The sequence below is a fragment of the Chamaea fasciata genome, unplaced genomic scaffold (genome assembly GCF_029207755.1).
Source record: "Chamaea fasciata isolate MVZ Bird 193981 ecotype frontalis unplaced genomic scaffold, bChaFas1.0.hap1 SCAF_16, whole genome shotgun sequence".
NCBI classification, from domain to species: Eukaryota; Metazoa; Chordata; class Aves; order Passeriformes; family Sylviidae; genus Chamaea; species Chamaea fasciata.
The window spans coordinates 12,515,946-12,538,207 of record NW_027094101.1 but is presented as its reverse complement, the minus strand read 5'-3'; the positions used below and the strand labels follow the sequence as shown (position 1 = coordinate 12,538,207).

General features: G+C 38.7%; 1 protein-coding gene across 22 annotated transcripts in view; it reads left to right on the top strand.

Annotated features, from left to right (window-relative positions):
- The window catches only part of RBFOX1 (RNA binding fox-1 homolog 1), a 1,151,565-nt gene that overhangs the window by 663,254 nt on the left and 466,049 nt on the right, over positions 1-22,262 (top strand). Inside the window, exon 1 of one of the 22 annotated variants that reach the window (XM_066197708.1) lies at positions 13,358-13,374. The exons of the other annotated variants lie outside the window; for them this stretch is intronic. The gene's annotated coding sequence lies outside the window, so the exon portion shown is untranslated. Of the gene's footprint in view, positions 1-13,357; positions 13,375-22,262 lie in introns of those variants that run through there. 22 annotated transcript variants of the gene reach the window in all.

Sequence of the window (22,262 nt, the reverse complement as noted above, 5' to 3'; positions counted from 1 at the left end):
CTTTGTGAGTGACTTGAATTAATAAATGAAGTATAGATTTTGAGTGAGTGCCAGCTCTGTTGAGTACAATAGCTCTGTGTAGAGCTAGAACTCTCAGACCAAAGTTATTAAATCAGGTGCCTGAAGTTGCATATGTAAATGTGATTTGACTCCCAGAGTGTGAGTCAGCCACGACTGGTGATGGGAGTTGATGGGAACTGCCTATGGTTCCCAGCTATTAGAAATAGATTGCTGGTAGATATTTTATTGTTTCCCAACAGATTATGGCCACTATATGATGGGTTCCTATGTAATCCTACATCTCATTCATTGATGATATGTAACTTCAGTGACATTTACCCTCCTCTCCTACTTTTGTTTTTTAAGGTTAAGGACCCAAGCACTCGATGATTTCATTTGCCTTAACTTAAAAGTCATATAATATAATCATTCAGGATATTTACCTAATAAATACAGTCTTTCTTTCCAGTGTTTCCTCAGAAGAGAAGGAAAATCTCTGGAGACTTCCAGAAGGGTTTTAGCAAAGTCTGCACAATAGTTCTGTAGCTGGGATCATGCTGGGAGGTGCTCCAATGGAGTCCTAAGCACCTTTCTTTGTCCAGTGAGGAGCTCTTGGTTACTCTGTGCTTGTGTTTTCTAACTTTTCTAAAGTTTTCCAAGTTTCCTTGTGCTTGTTGAAACCTGGAATTTGGAGTGAACGATCTCACAGGCTGCCTCTGCCATGCTGTATTTCAACTCTGCACTGGCAAGAAGGATCAGGGAGGTTGGGTTCTATATTTCATGAATTTTATGGCTTTATCATTCCTTACCCTTACTTGCTACTCTTTAGAAATGATGTATCCTTAAGCAGCAACCCTACTGAAGCTATTTTTAAATCACTGTTGAGAATTGCTACACACCAATATCATGCATTTTTCATTAATCTAATCTTTTCAAGATTTCTTTAATTCTTGCTTGACCTGAAATGTTTCCTGCTACATTTTGTGTGTGGATTCGCTGGTACTGTTTTACTACTTCTGACTGGAGGCACACGACGGTACTAGAATACAAATTACATTCATCAGGACTCAGAAAATTCAATAGTCAAAGTGGGGAAATGAACTTAAGCACAAAATCATCAAAGATGAACTACAGTCCATTTTTCTTTTTATCAGTGTTAAAGGAGATAAAGATCCTGCATTCTGAAACAGTGATATGTAGCAAATAGCCTGTTACTTTCAAAACAAGGTGTCATTATTCTGTATTAAAAAGGGTCGCTTTTAGTTCCTTCTGTCTTCATAACTTCCTAACTATAGCTAATGTCTGATATTGATTCTGAATAATTTAAATCGCAATAAAATTGGGTTTTCATGACAGTCAGTCAGAGACATTTTATATTTAATGTTCATTTAAAGAAACATAGTGCCTTCTTACCTTCTGAATTTCAAAGCCATTAAAGTAATTGCAGGTCGTTAAGCTAAATTTCTTTGAATAATCAGGACAGTTAATCTAATTCATACACCATTCAAACCAATGGGCAGGAAAGGTTGGAATGCCAGGCATGGATTTCTGAGAGATTCACCTGGTGGATCTTCAGATGTGCTCACCAGCATTTCCTCAGGAACCACCCTCATGCTTCAAAGTTTTGGAACTTGAAATCGTGTTCTGCTTTTGTCTGTTTCAAATGTATTGTCTTCAAAAGAAAGGAGGCTTAAGAAGATTGTTTTCTTTCCCTTGGAGTAAGCAAATCCCCATGTATTCCTAGAGCTCTTGATTGTGTGCTTGGAATGTGTTTTACCAGAACCTGCTTTATGGACATGTAAACTACCACAAAAACATTCCCAGATGATGTTCCGTATTTAGCAAGTGTTATGATTTAGTGTGAAGGAAGTTGGAAGGAAAATGCATAAACAAATAGCATCTGAAAATAAGTGTCTAAGTCTGATGGGGAGAACAGCTACATTTCATCTCTTAAGGTTACTGCTCACTTTTTTGGAGCTAGAAAACGAGGGTAAGGCAGTGGGTTGGTGGTGGAACAGACTTGAAGCACCTGAGGCTGCAGACAAAAGCACTGTGTGCAGGTGTCTCTGTCAGGCTCTACTCATCTCTGCAGTGCTTTCTCCAACAGCCCCACCCTCAACACCAGGCAAGGACAGAGTAAAAACCACTGACTGTCTCTAATTGCCTGCTCGTTAACCAGCATGAAACTCAGAGACAAGAAATGGAGAGTTTGGGCTCTTGGGTGTTCGGTGTGCTGGGGTGTTTGAAGGAGGGCAATGGTTTGGATGTCTGGACTTCGAGTTGAGCTAAATGAATGCAGTTCATGAGGTGAACAAGAGCAAAAAGAAATGCTCCTGAGGGCAAAAAAGGGGAGCGTGGGCCTTGTCCGTGCACTGGTGTCCAACAGGCCTGCTCTGGAATGAGGAGAATTTCACCTGAATGAGGAATTCTGTAATTTGGGCCTTAGCAAGAAAACAAAGGATTTTTTGCACGTCCCCATGCTGTTGCCATGGGTCCTGGCACTGTCCTGGGCGTTAGGATCCCTGCATTTGGGGGTGGAAGCTCCTCTCCCTGACTCTCTGTTCCCTCTCAGTCAGCTCCCTAGGGTTCTCTCTTTGTGACCAGGAGGTCTCTTGCATCTGCCTACACCTTTGCCGCTGTGTTTCATAATTGGGGATTTATACTCACACACACTGCTTTAAATAAGTTCAAATTTTCATGATAATAGACTATCATAAAATAAGATTTTTTTAAATTTTGTTCTCTAAGGAAAGCCATAAAGCAGCTGTATTATTTTTACTCTTCATAGGAATTACAATGCACTTAAAAGAAAAAATCCAAAAAAACCTCCCACAGAGATTTAAAATAAAAAAAGGCACCCATCTTTTCATACTCAAGACACATGACCAGGAAAGATTTTAAGCTCATTGTTGATCAGCTCATTGTCTGTCAAGATCATGGAGATTATTCTTAGTTGGAGATTTTCAGTCAAGATAACACTTCTGGTTTTGACTTTGAGTTTGGCTTGATGTTATTTATAATTAATTGGTTTACCATTCTTTTTGTAAAAGGTATTGAATGAACCCTAAATTCCTTATTGCTGTTCTACAGAGTCTAAATATGTCTTAGAAACTGAGATGTTTTGCACAGGTGTCACGTATGCTCTGTAAAGAACTGATTTATTGTCTTGCAGTATAAGCAGGTTAGATATATATTCCAAAAAACGTAAGTCTCGACTTTCAGTACCAACTATTAATATTTTGAGATTTGATGACAGAATTTTCTTGTAGGATTCCCCTTGTTTCTTGAGCAGACTCACCAGATCTACATTTGATTTTGCTTACTTACTAAGTGGATGTGTCAGGTGAATTCAGTGGGACTTAGCTCCCAGATGAGGCAAGATTTTCAGCAGTGACTTGAATGGAATTGGCTATTTTTGTATTATGTTATATGAGATTTGAATCGATTTTTTTCAAGCTTAAAAATTGATACAAATTTATTATAAGAACCCCTCCTTTGAATTGTATATTCATGTGATAAATATTCAAAAGTATTATTGGAATAGTGTTTTGAAGTTCCGTTTATGCCTTTAGAATGCGAGAGAATGCACTTTGATTGGAATGGATTTTTTTTCCTCCTAATTGTTTTTTCAACTGTTTTAATTTTTGTTCTATATTCTCATTTTTACTGACATAATGTCTGAAATACACTCAAATGCATGTTTCAGCACTTGTCTTAATTATCTTTATTTGACTACTTAAATAAGGCAGAGTATTTTCTTCCTATTCTATGTCTTGTCTGTTCAGGTACATTTTACTGTTAAAATCTTGAAGACAAAAAAAAACCAAAACCAAAGCCACCATTCAATAACTTGGAGCTAAATGCATGTAGGCATGTGGGGAAAATATATAAATTATTCCCTAGAGTTAAATAATGGATGTATTTATTACCATGCTATGTAAGTGGCACAGTTCACATGTGATGTTCTGTGGAATTACAGCAATGATGTGCTGTACTTAAGCACATATATTTTAGTTACGCCTTTTGAATTCTTAGGAGGACATTTCCCTTCCCTTGCTCAAAGATAATGAACATTTTTTTCAACTGAGTTGACTCGCTGACCTGTTAGTTTTTGGTTTAACTTCAAAATTATGTTAATTTTTCAAATTCCTCTTGAATTTTCCTTGATTTCAGTGACCAATTGCCTCCAAGTTTTCTTTGACCAAAATTAATAATTACATTTCATTATGCTCCAAGTATGACCTTTTTAATCTGCATATTTCTTGTAGCCTCTGCTGGCTTATTTCCACTGCAATACATTAGAATGGAAAACTATTAGAAATATTGATTTATCATTTATAATGCCCAAGTGATATATTGAAATGAAATTTGGATGCCGTCCAGCCCTCAGATAACATTGGCATTGTTGGATGAAGCTGCATGATCTCATCCTAATTAATGTGCTGCTTCCATGTGAAAAGCACGAGGAAAATAGACCTGGGAGCCGGTCAAAAGTAGGAGTTGAGCAATGAAGGCTGCTGAAGGTTGTAATTGTTCCAGCCAGCCACCTTTAATATTTAATATTCCATATACAGAGGAATCAGCACTTGGCTTTCTCTCCCCTGCTTTTTGTTTTTCCTCCTGCCTCAATTGCACCATGTTCTGGAGCTGTTCTGGGTAAGGGATGGTACCTGTGCATTGATGCAGCTCTGTGTTGGTTACGGGTCACATCCTGCAGTGCACTTGCTGCAGCAAAAGCTTCTTTTAATCGGGTGAAGTTCAAATCAAAAGAATTCAGAAGCATTTATCTCAGCTTCTACGTGATTTTCTAATGCCAAATGTGTGGTCCCCACCACCTCCTGCATTGCAGCACATATTCATTCTGGTCCCTCCAGTACTGTGGAAACTTGAAAAAATAAATGTGTTTTCAGTCAGCATGTGTGTGCCCTATTTATAAGGTGGTGTCTACACTCATTGTTTTTAGTCTTTATTCATTTATTTAATTTTTTTCCCCCCACCACCACTACCAATCAATCCAACACCACTGGACTCACAGACTTGGTTTCCATATTGGCTTTTTTTTTCCCCTATATGCTCTGTCCTTTTATCTGTGAGGCTTCTGAAGCCTCCCTGGCTGCTCTTTGTTTGCTGTGTGTGGAAGGCAGTGGAGCTGTCCCCAGATTGATGTGCAGTGGGTGGGAGTGGCACTGCCAGAGCTCCCGTTTGATTTCACAGTGATTGAGCTGCCTGGGCTGCAGGGACTTTGGGAGGGCTGGGTTTTTATGGTTGATATGTTTTTGGTCATTTGTCATAAAATCATTCCAACTGAGCTGTTTACTGGTCTGAATACTTAATTACTGCAGGAGCAGGGAATGTCACGAGCTGTAGATTGTGCTGAATATTCATATACGAATAGGAAATAGATGGTATTTCCATTTTTCTTTTTCTTTTTTTTTTTTAATTAGGATTTTACCTAAAACATACCCATTTTATTTTTGAAATGATGGTCAGAACTTGTTTAATTTTAATCCTAATGTATGACAGAATAGTGATAGTTTAATAACCCTACTGCATATTTTAAAGTTGGATTGATTTAATTCTACTGGTCATCTGTTTGTCTCATGTTTTAGAGACTGTTTGACTGTTCATGTTTTTATAAGGATTTAGCAATTCTTTTCAATACTTGAAAAACATCGAAGTGAGATGGAGGAAGTCAGTTTGATTTGTTCAGGGGCAAAATAAGGGAAACATTCAGAATTGTAAATATAATAACTTTGTCTTTAAACACTTTAAATGTTCTAGGAGCTCATTTAATTTTTAGGTTATTATTAAGGAAAACCAACAAACCCACAGATTTTTGTTTCCTAATTCTCACATTGTCCCTTCCTACTCAGGTGTTTCTTAAGGGAGGAGAAGTGTTGGATATAAAAGCATAATTTTGAGTTTGGTTTGCTATTAGAGTTTTTATATATTATATAATATTTTATTTTGCACTGTGCTTCTCAGGTGTAAGTCTGTTTTGAGTGTTATGGCCACACTTATCACAGAGATGGACAAAAACAGAAAATTAATCTTTTTATGCTATTCTACATGGTTTCTGTTGTAATAGAAACCAGCCATTTATCATGTTTGTTAGAGAAGGGCTCCAATTAGTTTGATTTCATGAAAAGCAACAGACTTGGAACATGACAACCAAAAAAAATCCAGAAGTGAAAAATTACAGTTTAGAAAAGTAAAAGGAGATTTATTTTTTTTTTAATTTGGGGAAAACAAAATTAAAGGGTTTTGAAAACTCTAGTGTAATTGTGAATTATCAAGTAGAATGACACTATAGTGTTTAAAAAATGAAAAGGAAAATGCATTTTTACACCCTGTGATAATAGAAGCTACATTAAACAAATGACTACCAAACAGAATGTACAGTGGTGTTAGCACACTGGCATGGGGGAACTGCCATGAAAACACTCTTCAGTCTGACATGATTTCATACCATTTTATGTGAGTCAATATAATGCAAAATCTATTAATACGAGGACAGAGTTTTGGACAGATTTGTGATTCAGGTCCTATTAATGCATCACATGCTTTAAACTCAAGAACGGAAATATCAACATCTCATAAGTTCACTAAAAACAATTAATTTTGATCATCCCCAGGTGAGCAGTTTCATTCTAACATGCTAAAGGAATTATTTTATATGCTCATAATAAAATGGTGACCTGGCTACACTTTTGAGCAGTTGCCATGAAAGATAGTTTCTCACTCCAAACCTTCTGCTCAATGTTCATTGATTTTATTCAGAATGGAGAGTGTTTCTCAGCTGGGTGTGCTCACATTGCTCCCATGATCCCAGGTTTAGCATGCAGGGCCTGGACACAGGGGTACCACTCCCAAAGTAACTCAGCTTGTCCAAATTTAATTGCAAAATTACTTCTGTAGTGAAGATTTCTGAGTAGGTTTTTATGCTTTGCAGGTATCTCATTAATGTTATTACTGTACCTTTATAAAATCAATTTTTTCTGACAGATCCCCCTCTGCTCTCCAGCTGGTTGTTGGAACTGGGAGCAGAGTGACTGAATTCAGGATAGAGCTGCTGTGGTTTGTTGTGCAGGAGGCACTGTGAACTGGTTTATCTGCAGCTGCAAACGTGTTAATGGTTTTCATTGCCACAGCGAAACTGAGAGTTCTCAGTACATATTTATGTGTAATTGTTCAGATAGAAGAGCCTTGGGTTGTGGTTGTATGATATATTGCCTATTTCCACAGCACAAATGCTTTACAGAGTCCTGGCTTCTTGTTTTTCCTTATTTGGGTTCACTTAACTAGTTCCGAGTTTGTAACTTAAATTGTGTTAACAACCCAGGTACAACAGAACTGTAATATCATTTTACTGATGCAGAGGTCTTCTACAGGTGGGAGGAGGCAAAGCAGAAAGCTGTGAGTCTTTTAAGAAGCCTCACTGAGCAAAGGCAGAGACTGTAGCTGCATGTCTGGGCTTGCAGCAGTCACCCCCAACACGTGGCAAGGCTGGTAACTGGGGATTGCCAGGAGTGGGGAGAAGTGGGAAGGAGAATGTATGAACTGCAACTAAGGGCATGTCCAGCAGAATGGGCACAGGCTGTGTCACTCTGGTTCTATAAAGGGCTTCGTCCAAAACGGTTCTTCTGAGCTGCTGCAGAACAGGGTGCAGACACCTAAGTTCTGGTGATGGGGATGTCACTGCCATGCAGGTGAGAGATGATTGCCTCCTGGGTTCCAGCACAAACTGTGGACTGTCAGTGCAGTCCATTGAGGAAAGTTTAGCTACCTAAAAATAGAATATGACTGTTCTCCTTTCCCCCCCCATTTATTTTACTGTTCTGCCTTTTCCTGCTTCCCTCTCAGCAGATGGGGATTCGGGATAGAGCTGGACAGTGTTCCCTAAAAGCAATGTTATTCCTAAATTGTCCTTAGTTATCCCTAAAAGCTTGATGTTAAATAATGTTATTCTAAGGCCAAGCAGGTGATGCCTGCTCAGAAGGCAGGTACTGTGAACAAAGAACACATGAAAGGTCCTATGAATATGGAATTACTGACGTCCCCATTTAACTGAAGCCCCGAAATTGTACAGTCCACCTGAACTCACAATAAACCTTGCTAAATCTGGAAAGTTAGAATGAATAAACAACAACAACAACAACAAAAAAGAGGATTTTCTTCAGTTCAGAATGGGAAACACAATGTGTTTCTTAAATGGAATCTATACCAATGCATAAGCATTTTCTATTTACTTCAGTGTGTAGGAAGTAAATAACTTTCAATTATATTTACTTCTGCTTTCAAATCCTGTTGCTCTGAATAAAAGACGAGGATATTTTTATTGTTCAGAGGAAAGTTTTCCATATATAATGTATAATTTAGAAGCTTCTATGAATATTTGCTGAGTAACTTAAGGTTAATGTTTACCCTATTGCGTGGGGAGTTGGAATGCAACTTGTTAATATACAATAATATATATATAATTTCTTAGCACTGACGTGAAAATCCATCCCTTGCTATCTCAGAGGTCTAGCTAGGTAATCCTGAAGCCAATTAGCTTCTGGAAGAATAGATTAATTTATGAGAAATACATAGTTTTGGGCTGGGCAGTCTATATTGCACTGTGGACTGGGAGGGGAAACCTTGCCGTACTGCTGACAGCTTTTCACAGAGGCACAGAGTGCTGTGGGTTGGAAGGGAAATTAAGGATGTCATGGACAGGGACACCTTTCACTAGACCAGGATGCACCAACCATTACCATTCTCTATAAAATATACTCCACCTTAACTAGGGGTTCACAGACTTTGCTTGTGTTTTGGTCTTCACAATGATAGAGAATAATTCCAATTGTGTAGGTTGGGAGGAGGCCTTTAGCTCATTCTCTTGCTCTGCCAGCATGTGAAATGGCATCTTGTCTTACAGTCTTCCTGCTAATGTGCCTCAGTCAACTTTCCATTAGTTTCAGTGAAACTCTGAAGTGCCAAAAAACCCCCCACGTTTTTTGGAAGTATTTCATGTGCAGCTCTGTGCAGTTTGAAATAAGATATTTAGAGAGAGACAAATTCTAAGAGGGCTACAGGATTACAAATCACAATGTAATTTTAAAGTTGTAATGAGAATAAGTTGCACGGGAAGGTCTCTTACCAGTTATTGTCGTGAAAATGAAGTAGCAGAGCGTTAATGTTTCATGTATTCTGTGAAAGATGATAATAAACTGTACTGCTTTGACCTTATTAATGTTCTGTAATTTGACTTGCTGGCAATTCGCATTTTTCTTTGGTTAGAGCCTTGGTAACCTCTGAAGGAGAGGTACAACTGACAGTGAATCTAAACACAACTGAATACTGAAAAGGTCAGAAATACCAAGAATGATAATTCTGATACCTCCTTCTCATGACAAAGGTAGTAGCAAAAAGGCACAATGTGTGTGTTGAAATAACAAAGCTTATTACAGGAATTTCTATGTTATTTATTAAGAAGTATAAACAAAACCACACTTCCCTTGTAGCTCATTGAGTACTCCAGAAATCTTTTTTTTTTCCTCTTTTTGTAGAATCATTGAATTGTTTAGACTGGAAAAAAAACTTTGATATCAAGCCCAAGTACTGGCAAGGCCACCAGTAACCCATGTCCCCAAGTGCCAAGTCCACACCTCTTTTAAATCCCTGCAGGAACAGTGACTCCAGCACTGCCCTGGGCAGCCTGACCACCCCTTGTGTGAAGAATGTTTTCCTATTAGCCAATTTCAGTTTCCTCTTGTCCTGTCCCTTGTTCGCTGGGAGCAGAGCCCGGCCCCACCTGGCTGCACCCTCCTGGCATGGAGGTGCTGGGAGTGAGAAGGTGTTTCCCCCGCACCTCCTCTTCTCCAGGATGAGCCCCCCGGGCTCCCTCAGCCCCTCCACTCAGGAGATGTGCTCCACGTCCTTTCCCAGCTCCCTTCCCTTCCCTGCACCCTTTCCCAGCCCCTCAATGTCCTCCCACAGTTGAGGGACCCACAACTGGACACAGCGCTCAAGTCGCACCCTCACCAGCGCCCAGCACAGGGCCACAAGCATAGCCCTGATCCTGCTCCTGCTGGCCACACCTGGCTCTGCTGCAGCCCCTGTCTGAGCCTCACTGACTCAAAATAGTTATTTTTTAATAAAAACTGACCAGAACCCCCCAGAACTTTGCTGCTGGGAGCCTTTCCACACACTCTGCCCCAGCTGGGAGCTGCAGGGGCTTCTCGTGGCCAGAGGGCAGCACCCGGCAGGCACTTGGGCCTCTGGAACCTCCTTTTGCCCCACAGAAGCAGCAGTTTGTTTGGAGCTGCTCCATAGCTCCCAGAAAGGTGGCTGTAGCCAAGTGGGGTCAGTCTCTTCTCCCAGGCAGCCACTGACAGAATGAGAGGACACAGCCTTAAGCTGCACCGGGGGAAGTTGAGGTTGGACATCAGGAAAAAATTCTTCACTGAAAGAGTCATTGGGGGCTGGAATTGTCTGCCCAGGGAGGCGATGGAGTCACCGTCCCTGGGTGTGTTTAAAAGAAGCCTGGACGTGGCACTCAGTGCCATGGTTTAGTTGATGAGGAGGTGTTGGGTTAGAGGTTGGACTGATGACCTCAAAGATCTTTTCTAACCCAGTTTATTCTGTGATTCTGTGGTCCAAACTACAGATGAAGGAGACTGAGTTTTACACTCTGCTGAAGCTTTTTCCGTTCCGCAGGCCAAATATTTCTTGCGATGTAATTGAATATAATTTTTTTAAGTGGTGTAATCTGTAATCAGCCTGAAAGTTTTAGGTTTTGTGTCCTTAAAACAAAAACTTCAGATTTTCCAGGAATTCACAGAACAAAGTTGTGGTATTGAACGTGAAGGGCAAAGGTCTGATTAACATCTTAACAACATTCTTTGATTTCTACTTACTTGACTGAACACTGAATCAGGCAAGTACAACCCAGTACTTTGTGATACTGAGCAATGTCATTGATCAATTTATTCCTGCACCATTGCAAAGTGAAATGAGTAATCAAACCTCCTAAAAAATATGCTTTGTTCTTGGGGTTTTTTTTTTGAGGAATATGTCTGTATGTTAGTGGAGATAAAGAGCATATAACATATATCTTAATTTCCATGTGCAAATACACATATCAATAAAATCTCATTTAAATAAATAAATAAAATCCAATTATTTTTCTTTTATGTCTTTAGTTTGCTATGGTTTTGGGATAAGAAAGTAAAATACTTTGTGGGTTCTTGTTTGTAAACCTAAATCTTTTTCAATCTCTCTCTCATTCCATTGTACTTCTAAATGTAAAGAATGTAGGAAGCTGCTGAAAATGGCGTAATGTGATATTTTTCACAGTTGGTTTTATACAGATGGGCACAGTGTACCGATTATGGTGACAGTGGAGATCTTATGTGGAATGTTTTTGGATCCAAAAGTTTTGCTTAAAATTTTAAATTATATTTAGGCTATTTCTGTGACACCTTTTCAATTGTGGGTTAAGTTTTTTTCCCCTGGGAGTGTGTGTGAATGAGGGTCTTAACAACCTGAAAGCGTAATGTCATGTACAGTCCTTTTAATGTAAAATGGAATGCATGAAAGAAAGCCAAGACAAATCCATGGGAGCTGAGAAGCTCACATTGTTTTGCTGAGTGAGCTGAGCAGTACCTACGTAGTTCCCTCTCCAGTAGCTGGATCCTTGGAAAGCCAGGCATAGCTTTGGGAAATGCCTTAATTTTGAGGTGTTGAAGTTTTCAGTTTCCACAATATTTAATAAACTTTCTCATGTAATATGCATGGGATAATAATCTTCAGGCCAATTCGTGCTGTGTTGAAGTTAAGGAGGTTTGTAAACAGCAGTGACATAAATACCTGTCCAGATATTTTGGAGATGGTTTCATTTTCCTTTCCTTTTCAGTCACTATACACATTTGAAGATTTTTTTTTTACTGAGACCACATTGAATTTTTTTCCAGTGTCATATTTCCTACTTTTTAAAACTTCAGAGTAGTTAGGTAACATCATAGGAGATAACACCAGAACACTTCAAGATTCACAAAACAAAGACCAATGACTCAAAATAGTATTTTTAAATAATGACTGATCATTTAGTAAAGGAAAGAGTACATTCATTCTTCAAAGAGATTAGCTAAAAGTCGTGGAAAATTTAAATATTCTGTGCTTAGTAAATGGTGTCAGAACCCTGTGTTATTGACAGAACTTTTGGTACAGATGAGCCACAGCTGGACTAACAGTTCCAGCTTTCAGCTGTGGAATGCACAACTTTCCTGTATTTGCCAAGATTAATTTTTAACACAACTTTGTGGATTCATGAAAAGACTTTCTCAGACTCTTGCTTTGCACTTAGAAGTGCTGCTTTTCATGGTTTTGCCTTCACAACTCTGCACACATCTCATCTCAGTCCCATTTTATGCCCAAACACGCCTCTAAGCCCACACAAAACAGCAGTTACATAATTTTTATTGTTGCACGTCATTTACAATTTAATGCTGAATCAAAAATCTGTGGCTGTAGAAAGTGTTCTGCATGCTGAAAAGATGAACCCTACACCAGTTTAAGATGTCTCACGTGGTTGGTTTATCATGGGAGGGGTCTCTCACTGCTGTCAGTTTTGCCTCTAGCTGCAGGTATCGCACGGCCTGGAATGTGTAGAGCCTGTGATTTGAAATGTGTGAGGAAGAAACTTGTTGAAATAGTAGAGGAAAGTTATATGACTTAAAATATTTTAACCAGAATTGTCTGGAATCGACCCTCAGACAATTGTGTTTACTGTGCAGTTGTCATTTGCTCTGTATTCCTTAGAAATCCCTAATTTGGAATAGTGCGATGAGGTTTCACTTATCCAAATGTGTATTACAACAATTTTCTAGGATGTCTTGCTTGGCAGCTACTGTTATTTTCTACAGTTTGAATGACAAATTAGATTACCACATAAATTATACCATTAGTTTGTTATTAGTTTGTAATTAAAAACTACTTAATCTGTACTGTACAGATTTTACAGATGGAAAAAAATAGTCTCAGTGAGAGCCTACTGTAGTCACATGGAAGATGGGTTTTGAATAAAGTAGAAGAGCAGTGTGGTTGATAAATTAACTAAATACAAATGTACATAGCTGTGATCGCTTGGAATTTGTAAACAGCTGAGCAGTTGATGCAGCTCACAGTGCACAGGAACACATGGATGCTAATTCCAGCACTGCAGAAAGTTCTGTTGCAAGGCTGTGTGTTTTTATTTGTGCTTTTCAGAGGACGCAACTACAAATCAAAAAGAAACGTTAGGTTTGTGTCCAGTATTACACAATGCGTGCTCCATGGGGAATTCTCACCTGGCTCTGAAAGTGAAGATATGAGCTGCTGCTGCATTTCACGGTTAGTCTGGGTGAGCAGGAGCTCATCTCACGTGTTTATTCATAAATCCTCTTTATGTAAGTGCAGTATGGGTCCTAAAAAGTGCCAAGAACGTGTTTAATGAAGGAGAGGAAAGGAACTGAAGGGAATGTGGTAGATCTTCAAAGTCCACTGGCATTCATAAAACAGATACAGGTGGGACATAAACTGCAGAACTAGATAGGTGAGGAACTTGCTTATAAAATCAAAATGTGTTTTATACTGCTAGATCTAAATAATTTGAACAGCAGCTTTTAAAGATAAAGGTAAATTCCAAGAATATTCTTTGGTTTAGTGTGCATTATAAGCATATTTATGTAATCCAGGAAATATTGTCTCTGTTTTTGTTTGAGATGTAGAAGCAGAAAAGTAAAACGGTAAATTCCATGATCACTGTTTCTTTTCAAACTTCACTTGGAAAACATTGTATTTTAATGGTGGAGAACAAAACTGGCTTCTCTCTCAGTAACACTGCACAAAGATAGCAGAGTTTCTTTGGGAGTGGTGATGACTGGAATTTGTCAGTGTGAATGTGTACTTCCCTTGTATTCTTAGCTCTGTGAGCACTACATGTTTAGAGTGAACACAGGACTCATCTAGATTAAGGAGGTGTCCTAAAGATTTTTTTTTAATGTACTTTGTTGCTTTGCTTATTAGCAGTGACCCAGAATGAGTGTGTATCCCACTTCAGACTGATGGAAAGGTTAAAATAATATTTTAGCAGAATAAATAGGTCTTGTTTAGGAAAAGAAGGGGGAGGAATCACAAGGTAATTTAAATGCTTGTGTTTTAGTTTTTAAAAATTAATGGGAACTTGAGGCTTGCCTCTTCCTGAAGGAGAGACTAAAATCTCATATGATACTAAGTGCCGTGGAAATTTTATTTTAATGGATTGAAAAAAGTGATTAAACTGATATATGTACAAGTTTGGTGTGGGAGGGGAAGGTGCTACTTTTAGGACTACTTTGTGCCACATGATATGAATTCTTAGCTGCCACCCCCCCAAAAAAATGAAACAATCAATTCTCTTCCTTAAACTTTACAACAATTCTGCTTTTAATAATGTATGACTGAAAAATGTATCCTTTCAGTACAAGAGTAAATAGCTTTATATATACTTGGAATATGGTTTTGGTATATTTAGCTCCAGCCTGTAATCTGGATGTACTATTTATTATGTAAGTACTTTCAAGGAAAGCTAAGTTTGTCACTGTTGAAACTGAGATTAAAATTAGATGTGTCATAATACTGAAGTTTGTGCCTAAATCTTTTGAGAATGGTTACTGTAGGAAAAAGTTGTGTGTTAACTATAGACACGTATAAGGTAAGTAAACAGTGTATTTATATGTAGACATACACACGTGTATCTATCAGTATCTACGTATTAAAATATTTTTTAAAAATTACATTAGAAATATTCTCTTGCATATGAACTTTCAGTTAGCATTGTCTCTGTCTGACTGTCACTGAAGGGAAGGCGTCCCTTCCCTGGCAGGGGACTACCAGTGGTGTATATGAATTAAAAATATCTTCCAACTGGGGGCTCAAGGAAAAAGCCTTCATCCTGAGAGAAGAGCTAACAGCTACAGGCTGCTAAGAGCCTACACAATTAGGGTAGGAAATAAATAAAAAATAAGCTTAGATTGTTGTTCTAGAAGCCTCTGTGGGCTATTTTGTGGTACCAGTTGCTGTATGGGGCTGGAGACCTTGAACATGTGCTTTGTATTCCTCTCACCTAAAAACAAGAGTAGCAAAATGGAGAACTCACATCATATTCAGGAAGAAGAAATCCAGTTTTTCAGGCTGGCACTTTCTTAAAGCTGTGAATCTTGATGTTTTAATCTCAGGCATTTTGGTAGTGCTTTATATTCATAACTGGTAGGTTTGATAAATTTTTAACAAGGAAGTTGAAGATGATGAGAAAACACAAGGGGAGTTTTGCATTTCACACCTTGTACTCAAGCCTTCAGGTTTAATTTTCACTTTTTGCACCAAGAACGCTCCTTGGAGGAAGACTGACTAGATCTCATGTTGCCCTAAGATGGCTTTAATCCATTAAAGTAAAATAAAAACCCAGACCCTGAAGAGTTAGCTTTCAAAACCCCCAATTTTAGTAAAGGCAACAATATAAATGCTTGAGATTCAGAAGAGATCCATTTATAACTAATATAAGTATATGTTTTTACTCATAACCTATGGGGTAAATCTTGTAATTTCTGCATAAGTAAAGTAACAGATATATCAAGATGGGAATATAGTTCAAATACATGCATGGCCCTAGTTCTATTATGGAAAGAAAATCTCATAAAAATAGATTAAAAGAGAAGGCCGATAAAAATTGAAACTGAGACACCAGCTAGATAGCACAATTCAAAGTATTTTAATTTTTAGTATTCTAAATCTTTTATTTATAATTCAGAAAATTATAATAATATGAGATTGGAGTTCCCGAGTTGATTTGAAGGAAACCATTACCTGCCTTTATGCAATTGTAACAATTTTCTTTCTGTTGCTTGGGCCTGTTTCAATTAATGTATGTTAACTTTCACACCAACACCACAATTATGAGTGTGCTACAAGCCATTGTATTTACTCAGAGGTTCACGTGGGCTCTAACATTCTTCTCATTAAGGATAAATTAGAACTGGTGACTGTAGAAGGATGACACGAGTTAATTGCTCAGGAGTGTTTGGATAACTCACATTGGATTTACTGCCTAATGAGAGGGAAGGAGGAGGGAGAAGCGGAAAAGTTGTCTCTAATAACGTCTTGGATGTAGCCTGTACACAGAATTCTGCTGCTGTGGGTAATGCCACTGTGTTCACTCCTTGGAATATTCCAGTGCTGACAGAGCTTTGCACAAACAGACCTGGCTGACCTGCCACAGTGCCTCGTTATTGAGAATATCACCGGTGTTAGAGAAGTGTTTCTCATGCTTCCTCCCCAGTTTGGGAGGTTCTTTGTTACTGGTGTTGGAGAAATGTTTCTCATGCTTCCTCCCCAGTTTGGGAGGCTCTCTGTCACTGATGTTGGAGAAATGTTTCTCATGCTTCCTCCCCAGTTTGGGAGGTTCTCTATCACTGATGTTGGAGAAATGTTTCTCATGCTTCCTCCCCAGTTTGGGAGGTTCTCTATCACTGATGCTGGAGAAGTGTTTCTCATGCTTCCTCCCCAGTTTGGGAGGTTCTCTATCACTGGTGTTGGAGAAATGTTTCTCATGCTTTCTCCCCAGTTTGGGAGGTTCTCTATCACTGGTGTTGGAGAAATGTTTCTCATGATTCTTCTCCACTTCGGGCGGGGGTTTATTTAAATGCTGACATGCTAATCGGATCAGCTTGATTCCCTGGGAAAGTATTGAGCAGGAAACTTTTGATGTTTGGATGTGGTAACTCGTTGAGTGTCTGTGCAAATGATGATTGTTAGTGCCTGGAAATACTGCAGGTTAAAGGAGAGAGGGCACACACAATTTCTAGTTGCTCCTGTGGGAACTGTTCTTGATGAAACTGGATATTTAACAAAGGATTTCACAAGCATTTTAAGATCTGGTTATTGTTTTTAGGAGCTCCTGCTGTTTACTATCTTTGTATTTGAACTTATTATTATTTAAAATATAATCACAAATGAATTACTTTTAAAGGGATATAACATCTTTTTATTTAATTCCTTCTGTATTAATTCTAGGATGTTGACTTTGTTTAAAAAAATCAAGTGCAAGCATTTTTTGGGAGCATGTTGTTATAGCTGCTGCTGTATCCAATGTCATGGCACAAGTTATTGCTTCATTTATTTCAGGAGCCTTTGTTTGGCACATCAGGCATGCACAATTTTTAAAAAATGTTTTAAAAAAACAGTTTCAGGTTGGCTCAGTGACAGGGTCAGTCACCAGTGCACCTTGTCTGTGGGGCACGACACAAACAAGTAACTCTGGCAAGTTATTAATGCACGTGTGTCCATGACAAGGCGTTGGCCAAACTTTGTCCACTGGGCTACATCAAGGCTTAGGAAACATTTGTTTCCTCTATTTGAATTCTATCTGAAACTCTTGTAGGAGAATCAATTGTGATAAAACCTCACATCTTTGTAAAAAGCTGTAATTATTGGTATTATTGCAATTATAATTCTAATTATTATGGACTCACCTGCTTGTGTAGCGTCTTTAAAAGCTTTAGGTACCCTTCTATCTTCATAACATAAATTCAGTCACCTGGTTGGTTTTCTTGTTGTTCTGTGTTTATTTTAACTGGGCCATGTCTTGCAGACTTTTTTCAAGATGTGTGAACAGTTTCAGACAAGCTGATTTGTTTCAGATCCTGATTTGTAGAGTAGGAATGATGTTCTCTATAATGAATATATTAATAAATTGCTTTGACACATTGACAAAAGCTTTCATGGAGATGGAAAAAGAGTTCTGAGGGAAATATTTCTGTATAAAAATACCCCTAATGATGGCGTGCAAGTTTTTATTGTTGTTTTGATTTTCCCTTCACATCTGAATCAAATGAAAATAATTCAGGAAGCATAGATGCCCTTCCTGGAGTTAAGTTTTTGGGAATTCAAATTATAATGATATAGAATATTTTCTTGGCATTAGGGGATGTAAGTGATAAAGATTTTCCTTTGATTTTAATTGAAACCATTGGAGAGAAGCAGTGGACTTTTATGTTGCAATGCCGGTGAAACGATTCATGCTGCTGAGGGATGAAACTTAGAGACAATTTTGTTAAAAATACACAAAACGATGCATATACATGCTTGCCTTTGTGTCTCATCATTCATTCCTTACAATATCTTTGCAGCTCCTAATACTGAAATTGATTCTAAGCACACTAAAATTAGTAATTTTGAGTGTTAAAGACCAAATTATGTTCAATGTGGCAATATGAATATTATGCTGACTGCAAGTTCCTATTGGCTTCATTGGAAGTAAATCAATAACCCTGAAAGGCAGTGCTGTGCTGCTGTCCAGCTCTGATCACTTCCTGATCAATTCAGTTGCTGATGGGAAATGTTATGTTTGGCAGGATAGACTATTGAATAAACTCTAAAATACTGTTTAGCATGAAGGGAAGCCTACATAGAGAAGTGAACTGAAAATATCAAATAGACAGAAATGGAATAATTATCTGTTCTTAGCAGTCCTGTTCGTTTAATATATTAAATTAGGTGTAACATTTAAGCTGGTTCCTACAGCATATAATTAGAATTTGTGTATGGGAGAAGACAGTCTGTGAAAATACTAGTATTGGTATTGCTGCTGGGGATAGCTTTAAAAATAGGATGCAAAGCATTTTTCTCTCTCCTGAGAAATTAGGTGGTGGGGGGAAAAAAAAAATAAAAATTACCCAGTGAAATAAAACGGAGCAAGGGAGAATAGTAAGGATGGTATATGATTCAATAACAGCCCTGGATTGCTTTGTCGGCCAGCTAATGAAGCATGGAGCAAATTCCACTGCTGCCGTAAGTCAGAGCCCTGCCCGCTCCCGGTGCAGCAGCAGGGGCATGGGGCAGGGAGGGGCAGGGGGCAGCAAATGTGCTCCAGGAGGATGGAGAAGGATGGAGCACACTGCTCGCTGGCCTCTGCAGATCCCAGGTTTCAGAATTGCTGCGCATCTCGTGTTGGTTCCACCATCTGCGGGGGGCTGATCTGTGGATTGATTGTTGCAAAGACACGAGCAGAGACTTGTCGCAGTATCAGACACACAAAGGATGAGGCACGCAGCAGCAGGTCAGGCAGGAAGGCTCTGTTTTAATATTTCTGACTCCATTTATATACACTTTATCAGAAGGCAGAAGATTGGCTACACAGGTTGCCACCTCTTCAAGCTCTTAGGTGAACATCACCATCAATCATAGGACTCCTCCCAGAGGAGAAATATGTAAACAAAGTAGATAATTTTAAATATATATATACTTTACATGAAGCTGCGTGAGAATCTCCACTACAAAAATGCAAACACTCAAAAGGCAAGAAAACTTAGGGCGACAGAGACTTCACCACAATCAGATTTTAGAACCTAACACTTACGGTCCTGTGCCAATACTTTCCTTAATAGGTTTAGGCTGGTCCAAAACTTGCAAAGCTGGAATTATTGATGGTTCCTTATTTGAAATATTTGCAGTTTGAATTGTTAATGGTGCAGTTCAGTTTGTTCCATGTGTCCTAATTACATTGCTCCCTCACAGATCTTTAGGTTTGTGTGGAAATTTGCATTTCCATTTAATATCATTATCCTAATGACTGCATATGGTCACTGTTTCAGTTGCTAATTATTTTAAACAGGTATATGTATAAATTTGTCATTTGATTTAAAAATAAACCTAATTTAAATATGGCTTAATTTTGCTAAATTTTGCCGTGGGTTGTTTGAAACTACTTTCTCCTATCATCATAATTTCAGTCTGAAATATTTTTATTTTGTTTATAAATCAAAACTAGTGGGAAAATGTGTAATAAGAATTTGGTAGCTATGAAAGATGTAGAAAAGATCAGAAAACAGGTATCTGACTTAATGCAATTTAAGAATAAATTGCATGTTTTGCTCCTTATCAGTCCTGGAGAAAAAAAAAAAAACAAATCCAGATTCTGCTTCCTTACCAACAATGCCACAGAGACCATTTGTAATGGGTGAGATGCTTCTGTTCCTGGGCTTCACTAGTGAGTATATTAGGCTTTTGAATTCCTCAGATTATCCTCTGCCATGGACAGAACAGAAAAAAGAGATGAAGGTGCCACGGGGTTGGCTGGGCTGTGTATAACCAACCTGGCACCATTCCATCAGTCATTCTTCTGACTTGTGAGGAGCTGGCCCCTCTTGGTTTCCTCACAGCTATAAGGGCTGTGGTGATTGCCACTTTCCAGAGGTTTAACAGGATGAACGTACAGAAACATGGTGGCAAAGTCTTTCTGGCTGCATGCAGAAAACAATGATTTACCTGAATACGTATCTGATTTTGCAGTGATCACCAGGAGCTTTTTTTACAGTCCTTGAATATGATGAAGGAAATGAATGCCAGCACCTCTCAGACCACACGACTCGCTGTAATTCTTTTGTTTCCCTTCCTCCTTCAGGGAAGGCACCTTCAGTAAACAAGTGAGGAACAGGAATCTCCATGAGCCCTCTCTCCTGTGCTGATCTCAGTGCCTGGTTTGGGTGGCCAGGGCCTGCATTCCAGCACAATCACTCCTGGAGTGATATCCCTAAGTTACTGTGAAACCAAAGCCAAGCAGTTCAGAATGCGCTCCTACTATCCTGCAGACTTGAAGGGAATAAAAATAATCCTCCAGATATGTTTCACTCAGAGTTACAAATTAATGCATCTGATATATTTTGGTAATTTTCTTGACAACCATTTACAGGACAGACTATTGAAAGTTTCTGTGAAAATTGATGGGGTTTTGTTTCTGCAACCATAAATACTTTGCTTTTTCCTAGATAATTTTAACTACAGTAATCAGGTTTTCTGGGTGATCTAGCATATTTATATGGATAAAATGATGAAAATAATCAATGGAGAATGGTAAGAGTAGAGTAAAAAATAAACTAGATTTACTAGCACAATATGTTATTGACCTAATGAGATTAGATTGTATTCCCAGTTGTACTTCAGGGAGTATAATTCAATCCGTACTCACTTGCAGTCATTTAAAACACTCCTCTTGTTCTTAATATAGTAAGTATCTCTTCAAATGGCTTCCCCATCCTTAAAAGCTGAGCCTTTTTCAAAGAGGCATCTACAGTGAGTCTGTCTCAGTTTCAGAATGGGATGGGGGTTGCCTGGATGTGTCCTGTTCCTACAGGTTATCCCACTGCCATAAAATATTTGACTCGGTGCAACCTCAGGAGATGATCCAATCTAATCTATGGTTGACAGTGGCTCTAATGCCAGTGGTAAATCAGGGCAGTTGTGGATTTGTCTAGAAAAGTCTTGAAAACTTCTGAAAATGTACTTATATAAAACCTAAGGCACGTTACCCACCACTTTTCCATAGTTTGCAGACTCAACCTACCCAACTGGTTTGATTTGTTGTATTAACGAGGCTGAGAAGAGCTTGGCTCTAACATCTTGCAGCTAGTTTACAGGTAATTGTAAGCTCCTGTTAGGTTTTCTTTAGCCTTTTTTCTGCCAGACTGTGCATGTCTGTACCCGCTTCCTCTGTGTTTTATGCCCTTTGTCACCATGGCATCAGCTGGACATTCTTCAGTTGTACATCTCTCTTAAACTGGAGGAGAACCAAACTGGGTGTGGTTATAATCTGAGGGGAAAAAAAACCCAAAACAACTACTTAAAATAGCTGATCCAACAGAGCAATTACTCCTGAGAATACCTGAAAAGATCTGCCTGTATACATTACCTTTTTATACCAGCTGTACTGCTTCTGGTGCTCCTGTCAAGTGTTAACACTAGACACATGAAAAGAGTTGGGAGCTACAGGCTTTTTTCATTAATCAGTAATATTAAATTAGTTGGCTAAATATTGCTGTGTTGGCAGAAATTCAAGACAGTCTGAAAAGGATGCAAAAAACTGATCGCAGCTTGAATGAAGATGTTGGTCTGAGTTCCCATGAGGGGATATTTAATGAGGAGGCAACTGTAAGGGAGCAAAGCACTTTTTGTGGAGATATTGGCAAATATACTGGGTCAGGAAAATTTTTAGACTCCTTATAAGAGCTGTAGTATCTGATTTGGGAATGGTCTTGGGAATACTTGAGGTATCCTTTATGAAGAAACAGCTTTCTCAGACACATGGCTGGGTTTTGGGGGCTGTCTTGGGCAGAACCAGGAGCTGGACTCAGAATGATCTGCGTGGGTCCCTTCCAGCTCCGGCTGTTCTCTGATTCTGTGATTGATTTGCTGTTATTGGGACAGCA